Source organism: Mobula birostris, chromosome 10, assembly GCF_030028105.1.
Source record: "Mobula birostris isolate sMobBir1 chromosome 10, sMobBir1.hap1, whole genome shotgun sequence".
Lineage (NCBI taxonomy): Eukaryota > Metazoa > Chordata > Chondrichthyes > Myliobatiformes > Myliobatidae > Mobula > Mobula birostris.
Window position 1 is genome coordinate 114,610,660 of NC_092379.1, and position 22,511 is coordinate 114,633,170.

Genomic DNA, 22,511 nt, shown 5'->3' on the forward strand with positions numbered 1-22,511 from the left:
TGCAAGAAAACACTCTCAGGACTGCAAATGGTGACATATATTTACTTTGGTAATAAATTCAAAGATGAATCAGGGATTCATCTTTGAATCTGGATGAGTATGCTGCAGTTGTTACCGACGTCATTAAAATCTGCGTGGATGAGTGTGTGCCTACAAGGATTTACTGTACATTCCCAAACCAAAAGCTGTGGATGAACCAGGAGGTATGTTATTGCTGAAGGCTAGATCTGTCTGGCAACCCAGGCCTGTACCAAAAAAACAGATATGATTTGCAGAGGGCTATTTCAACGGCGAAGAGACAATTTCGAATGAGGTTGGAGGCGATATCAGATGCACGGAAACTCTGGCAGGGTCTGCAAGACGTTACTTCCTACAAAGCAAAACCCAATAGCTTGAATGGCAGTGATGCTTCACTACCAGATGAACTCAACGCCTTCTATGCACACTTTGAAAGGGAGAATATAACTACAGCTGTGAAGATCCCTACTGCACCTGAGGACCCTGTGATCTCCATCTCAGAGGCCAATGTTAGACTGTCTTTAAACAGAGTGGACCTTCACAAGGCAGAAAGTCCTGATGGAGTACCTGGTAAGGCTCTGAAAACCTATGCCAACTAACCAGCAGGAGTATTCAAGAACATATTCAACCACCCACTGCTACGGACAGGAGTTCTCATTTGCTTCAAAAAGGCAACAATTATACCAGTGCCTAAGAAGAATAATGTGTGCTGCCTTAATGTCAATCGCCCGGTAGCACTCACATTGACAATGATGAAATGCTTTGAGAGGTTGGTCATGACTAGACTGAACTCCTGCCTCAGCAAGTACCCGGACCCATTGTAATTTGCCTTTCGCCACAATAGGTCAATAGCAGACGCAATCTCAATGGCTCGCCACACGGCTTTAGACCACCTAGAAAACACAAGCACGTACATCAGGATGCTGTTCATCGACTATAGCTCAGCATTTAATATCATCATTCCCACAATCCTGATTGAGAAGTTGCAGAACCTGGGCCTCTGTACCTCCCTCTGCAATTGTCTCAACTTCCTAATCGGAAGACCACAGTCTATGCGGATTGGTGATAACATATCCTCCTCACTAATGATCAACACTGGCGCACCTCAGGGGTGTGTGCTTAGCCCACTGCTCTACTCTCTGTATACACATGACTGTGTGGCTAGGCATAGCTCAAATACCATCTATAAATTTGCTGACGATACAACCATTGTTGGTAGCATCTCAGGTGGTGATGAGAGGGCATACAGGAGTGAGATGTGCCAACTAATGGAATGGTGCCGCAGCAACAACCTGGCACTCAACATCAGTAAGATGAATGAGCTGATTGTGGACTTCAGGAAGAGTAAGTCTTCTGTGCTATCCATAACACCATCAATCTTTGTATCATCTGCAAACATACTAAGGCACTTTTCATCCAGGTCACTTATATACATCACAAAAAGCAGGGGTCCCAATACATAGGCCTACAGAACACCACTAATCGAGACCTCCAAGTAGAATAAGTCCCTTTATCCAATACCCTTGGTCTTCTTTGGGCAAAACAGTTCTGAACTCAAACAACAAATTCACCATAGATCCCATGCAACTTAATCTTCTGAATGAGCCTCCATGAAGGACTTTTTCAAATACTTTACTAAAATATATGTAGACAACATCCACATCTCTACCTTCAACAATCACCCTCATCACCTCGTCAAAGAACTCAATAAAGTTAGTAAGCCATTACTTGACCACACAAAGACAAATTGGCTCTCCTTAATTGGGCCATAGTTTTGCTAATTTTTATAAATCCTATCCCTAAGAAATTTCTCTAGTAATTTCCCTAACACTGACATGAGATTCACCAGTCTTTAGTATTCAGGGTTATCCCTGATTCCGTTCTTGAATAATGGAACAAAAGTAGCTATTCACCAGTCCTCTGGGACCTCACCTGTGGCTAGAAAGGACATTGGTCAAGACACAAGCAATCTCTTCAGTTGCCTCTCTCAACAACCTAGGATATATCTCATCAGGCCCTGGGGTTTATCCACCTTAATGCTCTTTAACAGACCCATCATTACCTCCTCCTTTATCTCGAAATGCCCTAGCATATTAATACACTTTATACTGTTCTCCATGTCCTTCTCCTTGATAAATACTGATGTAATGCTCCTATTAAGGACCTCACCTACATCCTCCGCATCCAAGCAAATGTTCCCCCCTTTATCCTTGAGTGGTCCTACCATCTCCCTCATTATCCTTTTGCTCTTGATATATGCATAGAATGCCTTCGGATTCTCTTTAATGCTATTTGCCAAGAAACTTTAATGGCCCCTCCTGACTTTCCTAATTCCTTTCTTTAGTTTTTTTTTAGCTTCTTTAAAATCATTAAGCGCTCTGTATGCTTTACACACTTTTAATTTTTCTTCTTGATCAAATTTATCACCTCTCTTTACATCTATGGTTCTCTTACCTTGTCGTCCTTGTCCTTCCTTCTGACTGCAACATATCTGTCCTGTACTCTGTGCAATTGGCCTTTAACCAGCCTCCACATGTCAGATATGGACTTGCTCAAAACAGCTGTTCCCAATTAGCTTTCCCTAGTTCCTGCCTAATGCTCCCATAATTTGCCCTGCTCCAATTTGATAGTCTCCTCAAGATCCATACTTACCCTTAGCTATTCTAAAACTTACTAAGTTATAGTCACTTTTCCCTAACTGCTCTCCAACTGAAAGGTTGGTCACCTGACCAGGCTTTTTCTCCAACACCAGGTCAAGTACAGTCCCACCTCTTTTTGAACTATTAATTTAAGAAAATCTCCTGGATGCACCTAACAAATTCTGCCCCCTCTTGCACTAAGAAGGTCCCACTTTTTAACACGGCCTTCCATTATGTCCTCACTGAGTGCAGCTGTGATATTGTCCCTGATTAGTAGTGCAAATTTCCCCCTCCCCACTATCTTTTTTAGAACATTGAAATCCTATTCTTGTTCCTTTCTCAACCAAGTCTCTGTAATGGCCGCACCATCATACGTCCATGTAATAATCCATGCTCTGTTCATCACCTTTCCCCATAATGCTCCCAGCATTAAAATACACATGGTTCAAATTCTCCATTCTAATGCATCTATTACTTTTGTCCTGCCTTCATCTCTATCCCTCCACTGTCTGACCTGCTCTGATTTCCATCCCATTGCCAAATTAGGTTCAACCTTCCCAAGCAGCACTAGTGAAACTCCTGGCCAGATATTGGTTCCCCTGCTGTTTAGGTGAAACCTGTCCCTCTTACACCTTTGTCATCACCGTCCAAGAAGAGTTTCCAATGATCCAGGAACCTAAAACTGCCCGCTGCACCAGTTCCTTGGCCATTCATTTGTCTGTCCTATCATCCGATACCTGCCCTGACTAACACAAGGCACTGGAAGTAATCCAGAGATTATTACCTTGGAACGCTTGCTCTTCAGTCTTTTTTCTGATTCCCTATACTTACTACACAGAACCTTTTCATCCCTTTCTACCTATATTACTGGTGCATAAATACACCACAATCTCTGGCTACTCACCCTCCCCATTGAGAATATACTGCAGCCACTCTGAGACATCCTGGACCCTAGTACCTGGAAGCAATAAACCATCCTGGCATCTCATTCACAGTCACAGAATCTCCTGTCTGTCCCCCTAACTAGAGCCTCTATTACCATTTACCCTTCCCTGCTGAGCCTCAGAGCCAGCCACAGTGCAACTAGCCTGGCTGCTGCTACTGTGCCCTAATAGATCTCCCTCCCTGAAATATCCAAAGAGTTGAATCTTTCTATTTTGTGGGTTGCCCTGAATGATAACTAGAGACAGGAACAGTTAACCTGCAGCATAAAAATGAAGCTTTATGTCAATAATACAATAGAGGAAAGAATGCTCAGCATCATGGGAGTAGATATTAGTTCAGTTGCAGAAGATTCATACATCCTCTCATCACAGCGCTAAGCAGTATTGCCTCCATATTGTACTGTCTCAGTACTTTTATATTTGTGTGCTGTAGCACTTTTTTTAATTCGCAGTTATTTTGTAAATAACACTATTCTTTGCATTTCTGGTTAGATGCTAAATGCATTTCATTGGCTTTGTATCTGTACTCGGCACACTGACAATAAAGTTGAATCTAATCTAATCTAATCTAATAACTTCAGTGAGGTGACTTATAAAAAAGTACAGTGGACATGCACAATACAACATCTGATCCATTAGCAAGTCTACGTTGAATAATGTGGAGCAGAGATTTCCATCAACAACTTAACTTCTTCCTCCAATCTGTTCTTTCTTTCTACAGTTGCTGCAATAATTTAATATATACAGTCTACAACAAAATGATTTTTATTGTACAGCATGTTTCAGATGACAACTAGGAACTTGTGAGAAGTCATCTGTCATTGTTCCATGGTTAAAGGCGCTTCTATACACAATTGGTGTTTACAGCCTCTAGTACAGTATACAAGATTGCAATTTGTTAATCCATTTGTCCATGGATGACTGCTGACAGCAACTGAAATAGAGACAGCTCTTTCCATAAGAGGGAAGGTTATCAAAGCATGAAGCCATGAATACTTCAGCGGGAATTTCCAAAGCGCTCACTGCCTTCAGCACATCACCAGTCTACAATGCACACAAATATCAAACAAGTGTCAAGTGCAATATTTGCAAAGGACAACATCTACTTGATGTTCCCTAAGGATAAGGTGCATAGCTTTCTCTGAACAAATTTATTCCTTCAGTTGCAAAAGATCACTAATGGAATCCATGTGATGTCAAAAAGGTTTCACGGTGACAAGAACGGAAATGGAATAAAGGTCAGGCTTTTCAGTTTGAGTTATGGTTCCGAAGTTTTACCTGGACACATCATTGTATAGAGCAGCAAGTGCTTTCTTCTGCAGTTAATCATAATGTCTCTGATTTTGGGACTTTATTGGTGATATTGGGTGTCTAAAATGTACAATGATTGCAAGATGCTGAAATGTTTAATGATTGGCCAGAAGTTTCAAAGAAAATTATAGCCTAAAATAATTGAAAATCAAGCAGGTGTTCAATTGTTTATGAAAAGGAAACTTAGAGGAATAATCCTATAGAAGAAAATTCATTTTTGTCCATTTATATGGAATGGATGAATCAGTTGTTTTTTTTCCATTCCACTATGTGCAGAGCTATAAGTGAGAGACAGCAGAGTCCATTATATTTCACACACCTCCCCTTTCTAATGAAGCCTAGATGCAAGAAAGGGAGCTCAGAATGAAGCAGCCAGACCAGGCACTGAAGTGAATGAAGAGACAAAATATAGTCTGTTGCAGGGATCATCTTATAAGAGCTATACAACTGAGTGGGAGGAGATTTTAACAAAAGAGAATGTGGTAAAACATCTGCACTCACGCAGCCGAACAAGTATCAGGAAGCACAAACCATTATATGGGTCAAGTCTGGTGTGAACACAGGCAGTGAGCTGCAGGTGCTGAGTAGGAGGCCCACTTCAGCTCACCAGCTCTGGAACTCTCCCAGTATCAGCACGTGGTGAGCTAACAGCTCAGGGCTTGAGGGGAAACTGCCAATCCCTGATGAAGCTCAAGCAATGACTAGAACTATGTTGCTGTGTTGTGCACAACCTAGAGAAACACTCTCGCTTCACATGGATACCTCCTACAGGGTTGCATCCTGTCAAGATCACTGCACTTCTCTAATTCTGCCCTAAATGCCTCCCTAATTCTCTCTCTTCCTTGAAGTTGGTCCTTAAACCCAACCCCTTTTTTGTTATCTTTAGGTCACAGAGTCATACAACAGGCCCTTTGGCCTATATGGTGCATGCTGATCAATATAGCCCATCTAAACTAATCCCATTTGCCAGTATTTGGCCTATAACTTTCAAAAACATTTCCAATCCATGTACCTGTTCAACTGTCTTTAAAAGCTTATTATTGCATCTGTCTCAAACACTTCCCCTGGTAGCTTATTCCACAATAATGCCACTCTCTACGTAAAAACAGATGCTCATGAAGTTCCTTTCCCCTTTCATCTGAAATATATGTTATCTAGTTCAGAATCTGATGCACTATCAATAACTCCAAAAGAATGGAAGTAGAGTAAATACTGAAAGACTTTCATTAACAGTAAAATGTGACCGCCACCATGCTGAGTATCTGCCCCTGGACTGAGAAGAGGAGCAATGGCACAATCGTCTTTATTCAGGGCTTGTGGGAGGAGCCACAGGAGCAGTCAGCAGAGGGGCGTGTCCAGACAGGGAACCCAGTTACAACATATATATATGGTTTACCACAGAATCACCATCAGGTTTAATATCTCCAGCATATGTTGGTAAATTCATTGTCTTTGTGGCAGCAGTACATAGTGCATAATAAAAGAAAAAAATGTGAATTACTGAAACTATATATAATTGATAAATTAAATAAGTACTGCAAAAATAGAAATAATAAAAATGAGGTAGTATTCATGGCTTCAATGTCTATTCAGGAATCGGATGGCAGAGGGGAAGAAGCTGTTCATGAATTGTTGAGTGTGTGTCTTCAGGCTCCAGTAATTCATTCCTGATGGTAGCAATGAGAACGAGGTATGACCGAGGTGATGGGGGACCTTAATGATGGATGCTGCCTTTTTGAGATATCACTCCTCGAAGATACCCTGGATACTACGGAGGCAAGTGCCCAAGATGGAGCTGACTAAGTTTACCATTTTCTGTAGCTTATTTTGATTCTGTGCAATAGCCCCTCCATATCAGACGGTGATGCAGCCAGTTAGAATGCTCTCCATGGTAAAGCTGTAGAAATTTGTGAGTGTCTTTGGTGACATGCCAAATCTCCTCCAATTCCAAATGAAGTATAGCCACCGTCATGCCTTCTTTGTAGCTGCATTGATGTGTTGGGTCCAGGTTAAATCCTCAGAGATATTGACACCCAGGGATTTGAAAATGCTCCCTTTCCATGTCTGATCCCTCTATGAGGATTTGAGGATTGATGTGTGTTCCCTGGTTTCACCCTTCCTAAAGTCTGCAATCAGTTCTTTGGTCTTACTGAAGTTGAGTGCAAGGTTGTTGCTGTAACACCGCTCAACTAGCTGATATATCTTCCTCCTATACGCCCTCTCATCACCATCTGAAATAGTTGTATCACCGGCATATTTATAGATAACATTTGAACTGTGCCTAGCCACACAGTCATGGGTGTAGAGAGAGTAGAGCAGTGGGCTAAGCACACAACCCTGAGGTGCACCAGTGTTGATCATCAGTGAGATGATGTCATTTCCCGTCCGCACGGATTGTGGTCTTCTGCTTAGGTAGTCGAGTATCCAATTGCAGAGGGAGATACAGAGGCCCAGGTTCTGTAGCTTTTTGATCAGGACTATAGGAATGATGGTGTTAAATGCTGAGCTATAGTCAATGAACAACATCCTGACATAGGCATTTGTATTGTCCAGGTGACCCAAGGCCGCATGGAGAGCCAATGAGTTCGTATCCGATGCAGACCTATTGTGGCAATAAGTAAATTGCAATGGGTCCAGGTCTTTGTTGAGACCATAGCCAACATCTCAAAGCACTTCATCACCAGAGATGTGAGTGCTACTGGACAACAGTGGTTAAGGCAGCTCACCCTGTTCTTCTTGGATACCGGGTATTCTAGTGGAGCCTGTTGACTTGCAAGGGTTCACACTCTTGAAAGACAGCCTGACGTCAACCTCCAAGACAGAGATCACAGGGTCACTGGGTGCTGCAAGGATCCTCGTGGTTGTGGTTTTATTCTCCCTTTCAAAGCTTGCTTATAGGGCATTGAGTTCATCTGGGAGTGAAGCATCATTGCCATTCATGATGTTAGGTTTTGCTTTGTAGGCTTTGCAAGCCTACCAGAGTTAACATATATCCGATTCTGCTTTCAACCTCATTCAGAATTGTTCCTTTGCTTTTGAGGTAGCCCTCCACAAGTGATGCCTAGTTTTCTTGTACAAACCTGGGCCGCCAAACTTGAATGCCACTGATCTAGCCCTCAGCAGACTACAAACGTCCTGCTTTATCCACGGCCTTTGATTTGGGTATGTGCGGTATATTCTCACAGGTACACACTCGTCCAAACAGGTTTTAATGAAGTCAGTAACAGTTGTAGCATACTCATTCAGACTCGAAGATGAGTCCCTGAATACAGTCCAGTCCAGCCCAGTACAATACAGCTTAGTTCTTGATTCCCCAACCATGGAAAGAAATTATTTTCACCCCATGACACTCATGATTTGATACACCTCACAGTCTCCTAAATTCCAAAGGAAAACATCCAACCTCTTCCAATAAAGCTGTCCTTCAAATCCTAGCAACATCATTGTAATGTTCTAGCAATCTTTCCAGTTTAATAACGTTTGCCCTACAGAGAGATGACCAGAACTGAACGCAATAATCCATGTGCAGCCTCACCAGCATCTTTTATAACCACCCCGTGATCTCCCAACTTCCACACTCAGTGCCCTGATGGATGAAGGCAAATGCCTTGTCTACCTATGACTCCATTTTCAGGGAACCAGCTACTTGTATTTCAAGGTCCCTCTGTTCTACAACTCTCTGCAGTGTCCTGCCATTCACTATGAGAGTCTTACCTGTATTTGACTTACCAAAACACAAATCTGTATTCACCTTCAGACAGTGCACTCTACATTTCAACCACATTCAAAGTAAAGAATAATCAAATCCTCGCTCAATCATCTGTGCCCTACATTAAACCTATGCACTTTGTTGACAGATACATTTGCTAAGGCAAACGTTGCTCCCCATCTACCCTATCCATGCTCCTCTTAGTTCTGTGTATCTCAATTAGGCCCTCTCTCAGCCTACTCTATATCAGAAGACATCCTTTTAAGGTGAGGGGAGGAAAGTTTAGGGGAGATATCAGAGGTAGGGTTTTTCCTCAAGAAGTAGTGGGTGCCAGGAACACAGTGCAGGGGTTGTTGGTCGAAGCTGATACATTAGAAATATTTAAGAGATATTTTAGACAGGCACATGAATGTAAGAAATGTGGACAGTTATGGACTGTGTAGGAGGGAAGGGTTAGATTGATCATGGAGTAGGGCTATAAAGGTCAGCACAACATTGCCTGTACTGTGATTTATATTCTCCACTCAAAGTTGTGAGACTCCATCCCGGACAACATTGTCTGCACCCCTCCTGCACAATCATGTCCTTCCAGTAGTTTAACAACCAGAAATGTACATAATACTTCAGTCTTGACTTAATTGTTTTATATACAGTAGTTAGACTTTAACCTAATTTGCTCTAATATTTTATGCCCCAGGTAATGAAGGGATTTATTCCATATGCTACCTTTCTAACTGTGCTGTTATCCTCAGAAATGCCAAGATCTTTCTATTTCTCAGTATCCTACCACATATTATGAAGATTGCAACTTTAATACTGCTTTCAAAATACATCAACTCACATGTCTTCAGGATTAAATTCCATCTTCCCTTTTACTAACTCATTAATATCTTTCTCAGTCGTTTAATCATACAGCATGGAATTAGTCCCATCTTCCAGAATTTGGCCATAGCCTTCTATGCCCAGGAAATTTGAGTGATTATCTAGACACTTCTTCAATTCTATCAATAGATCTGCTTCTATCATTCTCTGCTGCAACGCATTCAAAATACCAACTACTTTCTGGGTGAAAAAGATCCTACTCGTATCAGCTTTGAATTTCTTGCCCCTAATCTATGTCTTCTAGTTTTGTTCACCTCTGATAAATTGGAAGTTTTCCTGCAGTCCATCTGATCCATAGCCCTCATAATTTTGTATACTCCAATCACTTCTCTTCTTAATCTCATCCTCCCCAGGGAAAACAGACGTTGCTTCCCAAGTCTCCACTCAAAACTGAAATACTTCACCCCATGCAATATCCTGGTGCAGAGGAGATTCACCCTCTCCAACACTATTGCTTCTTTCCTATAGTACAGTACCCAGAACTGTTTTCAGTGATCCATCTGATATCTGACAAATATTTTATTAGACTGTAACTTAAGTTCCTTCCTCTTGTATTCAGTGCCTTGGTTAATGAAGGCCAGGAATCCCACATCTCTTCTTAACCACATTGTATACTTCCTAGAATCATTGCTCTTAAACACCAAGGATTCACTATTCCACAATACTCCACTGGATTTTGCCATCCAGAGTGCAAAAGTTCAAAGTAAATTTATTTTCCAGGTACATATATGTCACCATATACTACCCTGAGATTTATTTTCTTGCAGGCATTCAAACTAAGTACAAAGAAACACGATAGAATGAATGAAAAACCAGGCACAACAAAAACAAACAACCAATGTGCAAAAGACACCAAGCTGTGCAAATGCAAAAATAAAAACAAAATAATGATGATAAATAAGTAAACAATAATATTGAGAATATGAGTTGCAGAGTCCTTGAAAGTGAATCCATGGGTGAGTTCAGTTTTGGGGTGAACAAACTGATCCCCTGCTCCTATTGAGGGGAAATAACTGCTCCTGAACCTGGTGGTGTAGGGACTAAGGCTTCTGCACCTCCATCCTGATGGCCGCTGCGAAAAGAGTGAATGACCTGGATAGTGAGAGTCCTCGATGATGGATGCTGCTTTCCTGCAATAGTGCATCTTATAGATGTGTCCAATGGTGGGGAGGGCTTTACCCCTATGGAACTGGGACGTATGGACTACTATCTCTCTGCTTTTCCATTCAAAGATATCGGTGTTTCCATCCAAGGCTTGAATCCTGGCCTCATTAGTGACCCCAAAATGCAACACATCGCATTTATCTAGGTTAAGCTTCATGAGCCATTTTTCAGCCCATTTCAAGCATGCATTGATATCAACCTGTAGCCTAAGAAAATTCTCCATACAGTTATCAACTTCTTCTGATCATACCAGTTATTCAAATGTACTGGAACTGATTTTTCAGGTAACTTTAACAAATGGCAGACTGAGTTAGTGTAAAGAATCATAAGCTGGAAAACCTGATTGAAATTTAAATTTCCTTTAATTGATTATTAAATTATTTTGATATTAATAAGCAAATATTCTTCTTTTAATTCCTATTCTTGCACTGAAATGATTATATAAATCTATAAAAATATTTAATACTATGTTTGACTATATATTTAATACATATTTAATTATCTTAAATAAATCTAAAGGGAAAAGCAAAAGAAAAGGATTCGATGACTCTGCCATGACCAAGCACATTCCATTCTGCACATTTTTCTGTCTGAACGTTCTACACATTTTTCAAGAGACATGCACGAACATTTTTTTCAATCTTTCCCCTGCTTTCAATTTTCCACTTTTGCAGCAGTGAAACAAACCCAAGAAAACTATTTTCCCCGTTCCATGTCATTTGATGCAAATAATCACTTCCTAGCACAGTCTTATCTCAAAGCAAAGACTTTCAAATTGCTTATGCACATGTTTATTACTCAGGTGTTCTCTCGGTCAATGGGCATGAATTTGGAGTGTATTGTTGGTCAGAGAGCAGTTTGGAGAGGTGAGGGGCCAGAGAATAATAATATTATAATTTGCTACAAAGTCAAACATGAGGAAATCTACAGATGCTGGAATTTCAAACAGCACACATAAAAGTTGCTGGTGAACGCAGCAGGCCAGGCAGCATCTCCAGGAAGAGGTACGGTAGACGTTCCGGGCCGAGACTCTTCATCAGGATGAACTGAAAGAAGAGCTAGTAAGAGATTTGAAAGTGGGAGGGGGAGGGGGAGATCCGAAATGATAGGAGAAGACAGGAGGGGGAGGGATGGAGCCAAGAGCTGGACAGGTGATTGGCAAAAGGGATATGAGAGGATCGTGGGACAGGAGGCCCAGGGAGAAAGAAAGTGGGAGGGGTAAAGCCCAGAGGATAGGCAAGGAGTATAGTGAGAGGGACGGAGGGAGAAAAAAGAGAGAGAGAAAAAGAATATATATATATATATAAAATAAATGATGGGGTACGAGGGGGAGGAGGGGAATTAACAGAAGTTAGAGAAGTCAATGTTCATGCCATCAGGTTGGAGGCTACCCAGATGGAATATAAGGTGTTGTTCCTTCACACCTGAGTGTGATTTCATCTTGACAGTAGAGGAGGCCGTGGATAGATATTTCAGAATGGGAATGGGACGTGGAATTAAAATACGTGGCCACTGGGAGATCCTGCTTTCTCTGGTAGACAGAGCGTAGGTGTTCAGCGAAACGGTCTCCCAGTCTGTGTCGGGTCTCGCCAATATATAGAAGGCCGCATCGGGAGCACCGGACGCAGTATATCACCCCAGCCGACTCACAGGTGAAGTAACACACATCAAAGTTGTTTATGAACACAGCAGGCCAGGCAGCATCTCTAGGAAGAGGTACAGTCGATGTTTCGGGCTGACACCCTTCGTCAGGACTAACTGAAGGAAGAGCTAGTAAGAGATTTGAAAGTGGGACACCTCACAGGTGAAGTGTCGCCTCACCTGGAAGGACTGTCTGGGGCCCTGAATGGTAGTGATGGAGGAAGTGTAAGGGCACGTGTAGCATTTGTTCCGCTTACAAGGATAAGTGCCAGGAGGGAGATAAGTGGGGAGGGATGGGGGGACGAATGGACAAGGGAGTCGCGTAGGGAGTGATCCCTGTGGAAAGCAGAGGGGGGGAGGGAAAGATGTGCTTAGTGGTGGGATCCCGTTCGAGGTGGCAGAAATTACGGAAAATTATATGTTGGACCCGGAGGCTGGTGGGGTGGTAGGTGAGGACCAGGGGAACCCTATTCCTAGTGGGGTGGCAGGAGGATGGGGTGAGAGCAGATGTGCGTGAAATGGGAGAGATGCATTTGAGAGCAGAGTTGATGGTGGAGGAAGGGAAGCCCCTTTCTTTAAAAAAGGAAGACATCTCCCTCGTCCTAGAATGAAAAGCCTCATCCTGAGAGCAGATGCGGCGGAGACGGAGGAATTGCGAGAAGGGGATGGCATTTTTGCAAGAGGCAGGGTGAGAAGAGGAATAGTCCAGATAGCTGTGAGAGTCTGTAGGCTTATAGCAGACATCAGTAGATAAGCTGTCTCCAGAGATAGAGACAGAAAGATCTAGAAAGGGGAGGGAGATGTCGGAAATGGACCAGGTAAACTTGAGGGCAGGGTGAAAGTTGGAGGCAAAGTTAATGAAGTCAATGAGCTCAGCATACGTGCAGGAAGCAGCACAATGCAGTCGTCGATGTAGTGAAGGAAAAGTGGGGGACAGATACCAGTATAGGCTTGGAACATGGATTGTTCCACAAAGCCAACAAAAAGGCAGGCATAGCTGGCACCCATACGGGTGTCCATTGCTACACCTTTAGTTTGGAGGAAGTGGAAGGAGCCAAAGGAGAAATTATTAAGAGTAAGGACTAATTCCGCTAGATGGAGCAGAGTGGTGGTAGAGGGGAACTGGTGAGGTCGAGAATCCAAAAAGAAGCGGAGAGCTTTGAGACGTTCCTGGTGGGGGATGGAAGTATATAGGGACTGGACATCCATGGTGAAAATAAAGCAATGGGGGCCAGGGAACTTAAAATCATCGAAAAATTTCAAAGCGTGAGAAGTGTCACAAACATGGGTAGGAAGGGATTGAACAAGGGGGGATAAAACCGTGTCGAGGTATGCAGAAATGAGTTCGGTGGGGCAGGGGCAAGCTGAGACAATGTGTCTACCTGGACAGGCAGGTCTTGGGTAGGAGGTAGAAACAGGAAGTGCGGGGTGTGGGAACTATAAGGTTGGTAGCAGTGGATGGGAGATCCCCTGAGCTGATAAAGTTGGTGATGGTGTGGGAGACAACGGCCTGGTTCTCCTTTGTGGGGTCATGATCGAGGGGTAAATAAGAGGAGGTACCTATTTCCTTGATCTTACATTTTACTCAGTTTTGTATTGACTCAAGACTCAAAGCATATGACAGATAGAAACTTTGCAGATGAAGAAACTTAGTTGTTGAGTTTTGTACAGTATGTCACATTCTATGCTCCCATTGCCAACAGGTAAAGCATGTAACTATTCATGAGTAACAGCAATTTGATAAGGCACAAAATCTTTCTCAGACCTGAATGATCAAATTTGCTCTCAATATGTACAAATTCAGATGGGAATTCCGTAATCTGCACACAGTTTATGAACTCCTTGCATTATCAGTCAATCTCTTAATTAACGTCATTGAGTTAATAAATTTCTGATTAAATATGCAACGTTTCAAGCTACCAAGGTTGGGAATAGTAGAGTAACAAAGATAAACTAAGAAGCTTCAAATGCAAAGCAAAATCTGGGCCATGATTCTAGCTGCATGGAGAATTTAATCCTTAATTTCACAGAATCTAGTTTCATATGAAACAAAATTATTTCTATTTGTGAAAATTGATTAATCTCATTAATATGTTGTGAGATTGCCATTTCGCAAAATCCTAAGGAAGGAAAGACATTGCCGAAATTTTAGAAGTTAATCAGTAAATTAATTTCCAATGTCCTCGTGCTGATGCCTTGAGTGTTTTCAGGTCTATTAGGAGGCACATTATAAACAGCACTGCAGCATATTTTTATTTCTTATTCTTAGTTCACTGCATACTTTTCTCCAACATGAAAATTCATAAATTTCTTTGCATGGAACAGGTAAAGTTAGGGCATTACTTCCACCCCTCTGAACTTTTATTTTTTTGAGAGATACAGACAGGAGCAGGCCCTTCTGGGATATTGAGCCATGCCATCCAGCAACCCATCCAGTTAACCAAGCCCAATCACAGGACAATTTACAATGACCAATTATGTAAGCTATAGACATATTTTAGTAATCCACACAATAGGCTGGAGGAATTCGGCAGGCCAGGCAGCATCTATGGGAAAGAGTCGAAGCTTCAGGCCGAGACCCTTCAGTAGGGATCCTGATGAAGGGTCTCGGTCCAAAATATCGATTGTTACTCTTTTCCATAGAAGAGTAACTCCAATTACTCCAGCATTTTGTGTGTATTACTTTGATGTCCACCATCCGCATATTTTCACTGGTGTATAACTTAACAAATTTTAGTAATGTTTTGCATGCAGTTGAGTAGATAGTCAGGACAAGAACTACTCAGCCCTTCACATCAGACTAGAACTTTTCCAAGCATCTGTAAAAGAAGCATAGTCAAGCTTTAGTTGCTAACATGACTTCTAAATAATAATTCCTAAGGAACTGAAACCATCTAAAGAAGAAACAGAGGGCCTAATTATGGGCTGAAGATACAGTTGAAGTTAGAAGTTTACATACACCTTAGCCAAATACATTTAAACTCAGTTTTTCACAATTCCTGACATTTAATCCTAGAAAACATTCCCTGTCTGAGGTCAGTTAGGATCACTACTTTATTTAAAGACTGTGAAATGCCAGAATAATAGTAGAGAGAATGATTTATTTCAGCTTTTATTTCTTCCATCACTTTCCCAGTGGGTCAGAAGTTTACATACACTTTGTTAGTATTTGGTAGCATTGCCTTTAAATTGTTTAACTTGGGTCAAACGTTTTGGGTAGCCTTCCACAAGCTTCTCACAGTAAGTTGCTGGAATTTTGTTCCATTCCTCCAGACAGAACTGGTGTAACTGAGTCAGGTTTGTAGGCCTCCTTGCTCGCACACTTTTTTCCACTTCTGCCCATAAATTTTCTATTAGATTGAGGTCAGAAAATGGTGTCAAGTCTGGTTCATCCTTGGGAGCAATTTCCAAACACCTGAAGGTACCACGTTCATCTGTACAAACAATAGTACGCAGGTATAAACACCATGGGACCACGCAGCCATCATACCACTCAGGAAGGAGACGCATTCTGTCTCCCAGAGATGAACGTACTTTGACGCAAAAAGTGCAAATCAATCCCAGAACAACAGCAAAGGACCTTGTGAAGATGCTGGAGGGAACAGGTAGACAAGTATCTATATCCACAATAAAATGAGTTCTATATCAACATAACCTGAAAGGCTGCTCAGCAAGGAAGAAGCCACTGCTCCAAAACTGCCATAAAAAAGCCAGACTACAGTTTGCAAGGGCAAATGGGGACAAAGATGTTATTCTTTGGAGAAATGTCCTCTGGTCTGATGAAACAAAAATTGAACTGTTTGGCCATAATGACCATCGTTATGTTTGGAGGAAAAAGAGTGAGGCTTGCAAGCCAAAGAACACCATCCCAACCGTGAAGCATGGGGGTGGCAGCATCATGTTGTGGAGGTGCTTTGCTGCAGGAGGGACTGGGGCACTTCACAAAATAGATGGCATCATGAGGAACAAAAATTATGTGGATATATTGAAGCAATATCTCAAGACGTCAGCCAGGAAGTTAAAGCTCAGTCGCAAATGGGTCTTCCAAACGGACAATGACCCCAAGCATACCTCCAAAGTTATGGCAAAATTGCTTACGGACAACAAAGTCAAGGTATTGGAGTGTCCATCACAAAGCCCTGAACTTAATCTGATAGAAAATTTGTAGGCAGAACTGAAAAAGCATGTGTGAGCAATGAGGCCTACAAACCTGACTCAGTTACACCAGTTCTGTCTGGAGGAATGGAACAAAATTCCAGCAACTTACTGTGAGAAGCTTGTGGAAGGACACCCAAAACATTTGACCCAAGTTAAATAATTTAAAGGCAATGCCACCAAATACTAACAAAGTGCATATAAACTTCTGACCCACTGGGAAAGTGATGAAAGAAATAAAAGCTGAAATAAATCATTCTCTCTACTATTATTCTGACATTTCACATTCTTAAAATAGTGATCCTAACTGACCTAAGACAGGGAATGTTTTCTAGAATTAAATGTCAGGAATTGTGAAAGACTGAATTTAAATGTATTTGGCTAAGGTGAATGTAAACTTCTGACTTCAACTGTATGTGTTATTTAAACTGATCTCTGGCGAAGTGCCCAGGGAGAAGATGTTTAGATGTTGAAAGGGAGCCAAACAGGTTTCCACTCCGTTTGGTGTTCTTTGACCTCCAGAGGAGTAATCAGGGAGGGAAAATTACAAATCAGAAATGGTTAGCCTTTTCCATTACTCAGATAAATTAGGGTACAACCAAACTCAGCTGCAATGCATGCAGGCATTGAATATACATCCTGACATGATAACTTTAACTTTGATACACCACGAATCTTTAGGATGGTAGAGGGAGAAATCATTAAATACAAAAATCTTTGAATTTGCTAACAAATTTCACTCTTTGTTGACAAATTATGCAGAACAATAGTTTACATGTGTTTTGGTAAACAAGATTAAGAAAAACGTTTTGATTTTATCGTATCTGAGAATAAAACTTCAATTTGGCGTTTAACAACCTTTGTTAAGATCATAAGATATAGGAGCAGAGTTCGGCCATTTATCCTTTCGAGTCTGGTCTGCTATTTCATCATGGTTAATTCAGTTCCCTCTCAGCCCCAGTCTCCTGCCTTCTCCCTGTACCCCTTCATACCCTATCAACCTCTACCTTAAATATACCCAATGTCTTGGCCTTCACAGCAGTCTGTGACAACGATTCCACAGATTCGCTACTCTCTGGCTAAAGAAATTCCACCTCATCGCTGTTCAAAATAGATGTTCCTCTATTATGAGACTGTGTCCTCCGGTCTTCGGCTTCCCCACCATAGGAAACATCCTCTCAAAACATGTTTGCAGTATACCACCCTGAGATTCATTTTCTCCACAGACAGCCATGAACAACATGAATCCCGTTCAAAGAACAACGTCAACCTTCCCCCACACTCAAAAAATAAATTGGGCAAACAGCAACAAGAACATAAAGCCCTCCCCACTCAAAAAAACAAAACACGCAACAGCAACAAGAAAGAACAAGCAAAAATACAGAATAGAAAAACACAAAATTGGAAGAGTCCATCTCCAAACCTCAAACTGCAGACCGGAACTTCGGCACCATCCTCCAACAGCATCGAGGGAGCGAGAGACCATTTGAATGTAGGGACCTTCCTTCAGGAGCAATGAGCAAGAAGAAGAGAGAGGCCATCACACACAAACACCTTCTCCGGCTGCAGCAAGCATGAGGCTGGTAGACAGCACTGAACACTCACTTGCCTTCTGCACTCACCTTGATGTTTTCAATCTTCCTCGACACTTTAATTAGCGAGATCGGCGAGAAATGAAATCAATCATGGGCTCGAGCCCTTTCTCTAAGCTTCGTGGCCTTGAAGACACTCACCTCCTGGATTCTTCTCAGAGACAGCAAAGCCCCAGATCAGTCAATCTACCCAAAAACACACCATCAAACTATAGATCACAGGCTCCAACAGTCTCAGAATCACATTTAAGTGAAAAAGAAGATGTAAAAGAAGTGAAAGAAATGGTGGACCATCTGGAGAGATCCACATCCACTCTATCGAGGCCTTTCAACATTCAATAGGTTTCAATGAGATCCCCCCTCATTCTTCTGAATTCCAGTGAGTACAGGCCCAGAGCAATCAAATGCTCCTCATATGATAAACCTTTCAATCCTGGAATCATTTTTGTGAACCGCCTTTGAACCCTCTCCAATGTCAGCATGTTACACATACAAAAATTAATGTTTAATTATCAAATGAGTTTGCAAATTAAAGTGAGAAAATATAAAATAAAATGCTGAGAGGTTTCTAACAAAAACAGAGAACACTTGAATTATGTTGGTGTCTACAGTTGAAAGCTTTGGCTCATATTTCAGATGAAAATACTTTTTTTCTTCTTTTTATTACCAAGGTTTTCTCTTTCTAAGCAAGAGTCTGTAAATTACATGGGACAAGTTAGTATGCATTTGCATTATGGCTTTTACCTATTTGATTTACAATGTTGTGGCAAATTTATTTCATGCAACAGATAAAAGAATTTCAAACAAACGTCGTAAGGATTGTACATTGAGTTCACAGCATGCAATCCCCAAGTGAATTTCTTTAATAGTTTTGAGTGTTATTTTACTGAATGGATTACATGTGCTAGACGTATGCACCCAATTGAGCTAGATGGAATATCAAGAGCTTCATTTTAGCCAGAACGAGTGCACAGGGAAGAATGATCAAAAGCAAATAAAGTAAACCACACAATTTGAGTATTAATGTTCTTCATAACAAATGATCATTTATACTTCATTTGTGTGAAAAAACATTCAACTGGTTTAAAGCCTTGCAGAAAACGTGGTAAGTGAAACCAGGCATAGTATATCTTAGAGTTTCACACCCACAATTCCATTACATTGGTTTGCATGCACTTTTGTAAGAAACTCACAGGATGAAAGCAAACATAGTACAAAGTTTTATTTTTAAAAGACGCACATGATACAGTCCAATATGAAAAGCAAAGCTCCCTCCACAAAGAAGGTCAAAACAAAAGATTTTTGAACTGATATATAAGGACAGGATGTGTAAATTCTTACCAGGGTTGATGAATAAATTACAACGTTTATGACTGTATGCTGCCATCACAAATTTTGGATCACCTCATGTTAGCTGATATTTATTAAATGATGAACCTAGACATTGCATTAGCATTCCTTGAGATTTTGCTCCACATACCATCTGCACAGTAAGTGCCTATATTTTATTGAAAGTAGCTTAATAATACAATGCTAGGTCAAATTACTAAGCTGTCTGAAGATGATTATTAAGAGGCACCAGCTCTCTAATAATCTATTCAACGATAGTTAGTTAGAATCACATCAGGACAATTCAGCTCTTGACTTCATGAAAGTCATGATCCAGGCATTAACCGAAGAGCTAAATTACAGAGGAGAGGTCTCAAGGAAGCAGTTGAGCAAATGTGGGATCAAGTAGCCCCAAGATAATTACAGGTGTAGTGCTCTGCTGTTCACAGCTTGTACAAAGGATCATTGGTCGTAGTTCATGGAAGTCAATCAGCTCAGTTCCATGAATTTGCTCCAAGAGTTAATCAGAATTAATGTCCTAGTCTGAACATTTTCAATCGATTCTTTATGATTTTATTTCTGTTATAAGAGCAGACGTGGGAACATTCCATAAATGGTAATTGCATAAGTTACAATTACATTTGTTGCTCTACAAAAAAAATCGCAGTCCATGCCTGCCTTGTAATCTGCCTTATGTGACTTTCTGGTAAATAACATATAACTGATAAGCAACAAGTTAAATTCAAATCACCTATGTGCTATGCAATGACCATCTCCAAAAGGAATCTGAGCACCTATCCTTGAAATCCTACAAATCTACAGTTGTTGAGACTCCAACCACCAATAGCCTAAGATTTCTTATTGACTGGAAACTCAGCAGGACCAGTGGCAGTGTAGATGGGGTCAGGATTTTCAGAGAAATGACTCATATTCCTGACACCCAGACCAGCTTACTCCAGGCAGCACCTCCCAAAACCAAGACTTTTTCACCATGAAGAACAAGGAACACCACCACCTTCATTTTCTCCCCATGGGTACACATCATTCTGACTTGAAATTTTATTAATGTCCTTCTATTGTTGTTCAGTCTAAATCTTCGAACGCACCATAGACTATCTTAACCAGGAGGATAGCAGTCATTCAACATAATGAGCCATAGGCAATGAGAGGTGGCTACTAAATTCTTTCATTGCCAACAACTCCTGTACTCCATAAAAATTATTTACTAATGCAAACCATACTGAACAAGATTACAATCAAAACACATTTATTTCAATTCCAAACTTAGGAATAATTAAGAAAAATATCATATCATTGCATAAATTAGCTAACTTAATATTTCCTAAACTTGTTTCTCCCTCATTATGATTGGCCACATTTAACTGTTCTTTATGATGAATTAAGACTTCCTTCACCCAAAAGTGACAATATTCTAAAATGATTTCATTAATTATATACTGTTTGGGTTATTCTGACGTTAATTACTGAAACTAAAATGTGAGGATACAGTAGAGGAAGTTATAGAGTGCTGGACTGAAGAAATAGATGAGTTTAAACATGTCTGCTTTGAGTTTCAACAGACTCTCATAAAGTCATAGAGCACTATCGCACAGGAACGGGTCTTTCAACCCAGATAGTCCATGCCGAACTATTATTGTGCCCTAGACCTTTTGCTATATGGTCCATACCCTTCCCATCCACGTACCTATCCAAATTTCTCTTCAATGTTGAAAACAAACCCATATCCAAGATTTCCACTGGCAGTTTGTTCCAAACTCACACCACCCTCTGAGTGACGAATTTCCTCTCTCATGTTCCCCTTAAACATTTCACCTTTCACCTATGACCTCTAGTTGTAGTCTCAACCAATCTCAGTGGAAAATGCTTGCTTGCATTTACCCCATCCATACCCCTCATAATTTTGTATTCCCCTATGAACTTTCCCCTCACACTTCTTGGTTCTGGGAAATAAAGTTCTAATCTATTCAGTCTTTCCTTATAACTCAGGTCCTCAAGTCCCAGCTACGTCCTTGTAAATTTTCTCTGTGCTTTTTCAATCTTATTGATACCTTTCACTTTGGTGGCCAGAACTGAACGCGATATTCCAAATTAAGCCTCATTAACATCTCATCCCAACTCCTGTACTAAATACTCTAATTTATGAAGGCCAATGTGCCAAAAGGCCTTATTATGACCCTATATCTGTGACATCACTTTTAAAGAACTATAGATCTGCAAAACTCCTGCATTCCAACCATCAGACATCTGGAATGCTGAACTGTTTCTATGAATCTTCATTTCCATGGAACAGATACATAAAATCATTCTTCTGTTAAACAATGCATGATTTATTTGGTTGGAATATTTAGTAATATTTACAGAATGCATAATCACAATTGTCAAGAAATTTATATGAAGTAGTTTCCTTTCCTTAATGTCTCAGGGCAACACATTTCCTTCACTGGGAAGAAACAAGAGCCACCAGTCATTGACCAGCATATTGATCATTCATCGATGAACACTGATATGCATCTACAAAAGGCTGCTCCACGTCTGAATACACAAAGGAGGCATGTATTGTCTTGTTCTGAAATGATGATTACATAGGAGCAACAACATGCAATCCTAGATATAATTAAATAGCAGTGATATATTAAAACCTGTGTTGCACAACAAAAGCAAAGTAACACTATTTATCCAATTCCATGATGGATTAATGTTGTTTTTCACCGGCTAATGCATTGTCACAGGAATCAGTTAGCTACCGAGTTCGGCTTGTCTCAGCCAGGCTATTCCTGGTATGGAAGTTGTCCTGTCCAAGACCGCAAGAAGCTGCAGAAGATCGTGAACACAGCACAGCACATCACACAAACCAATCTTCCATCCTTGGACTCACTTTACACCGCACACTGTTGGAGCAGTGCTGCCAGGATAATCAAGGACACGACCCACCCAGCCAACACACTTTTCGTCCCTCTTCCCTCTGGGAGAAGGCTGAGGAGCATGAAGACTCGTATGGCCAGATTTGGGAACAGCTTCTTTCCAACTGTGATAAGACTGCTGACCGGATCCTGACCCGGATCTGGGCCGTACCCTCCAAATATCCGGACCTGCATCTTGGTTTTTT

At 41.1% G+C, this 22,511-nt stretch overlaps 1 long non-coding RNA gene across 1 annotated transcript in view; it reads right to left on the reverse strand.

The window, feature by feature from the left end:
* The window catches only part of LOC140204577 (uncharacterized), a 107,569-nt gene that overhangs the window by 7,749 nt on the left and 77,309 nt on the right, over positions 1-22,511 (reverse strand). The window contains exons 2-3 of the long non-coding RNA XR_011887674.1: positions 18,086-18,241; positions 17,887-17,967 (exon numbers count right to left, since the gene is read on the reverse strand). This is a non-coding gene — a long non-coding RNA (uncharacterized lncRNA). The remainder of the gene's footprint in view (positions 1-17,886; positions 17,968-18,085; positions 18,242-22,511) is intronic.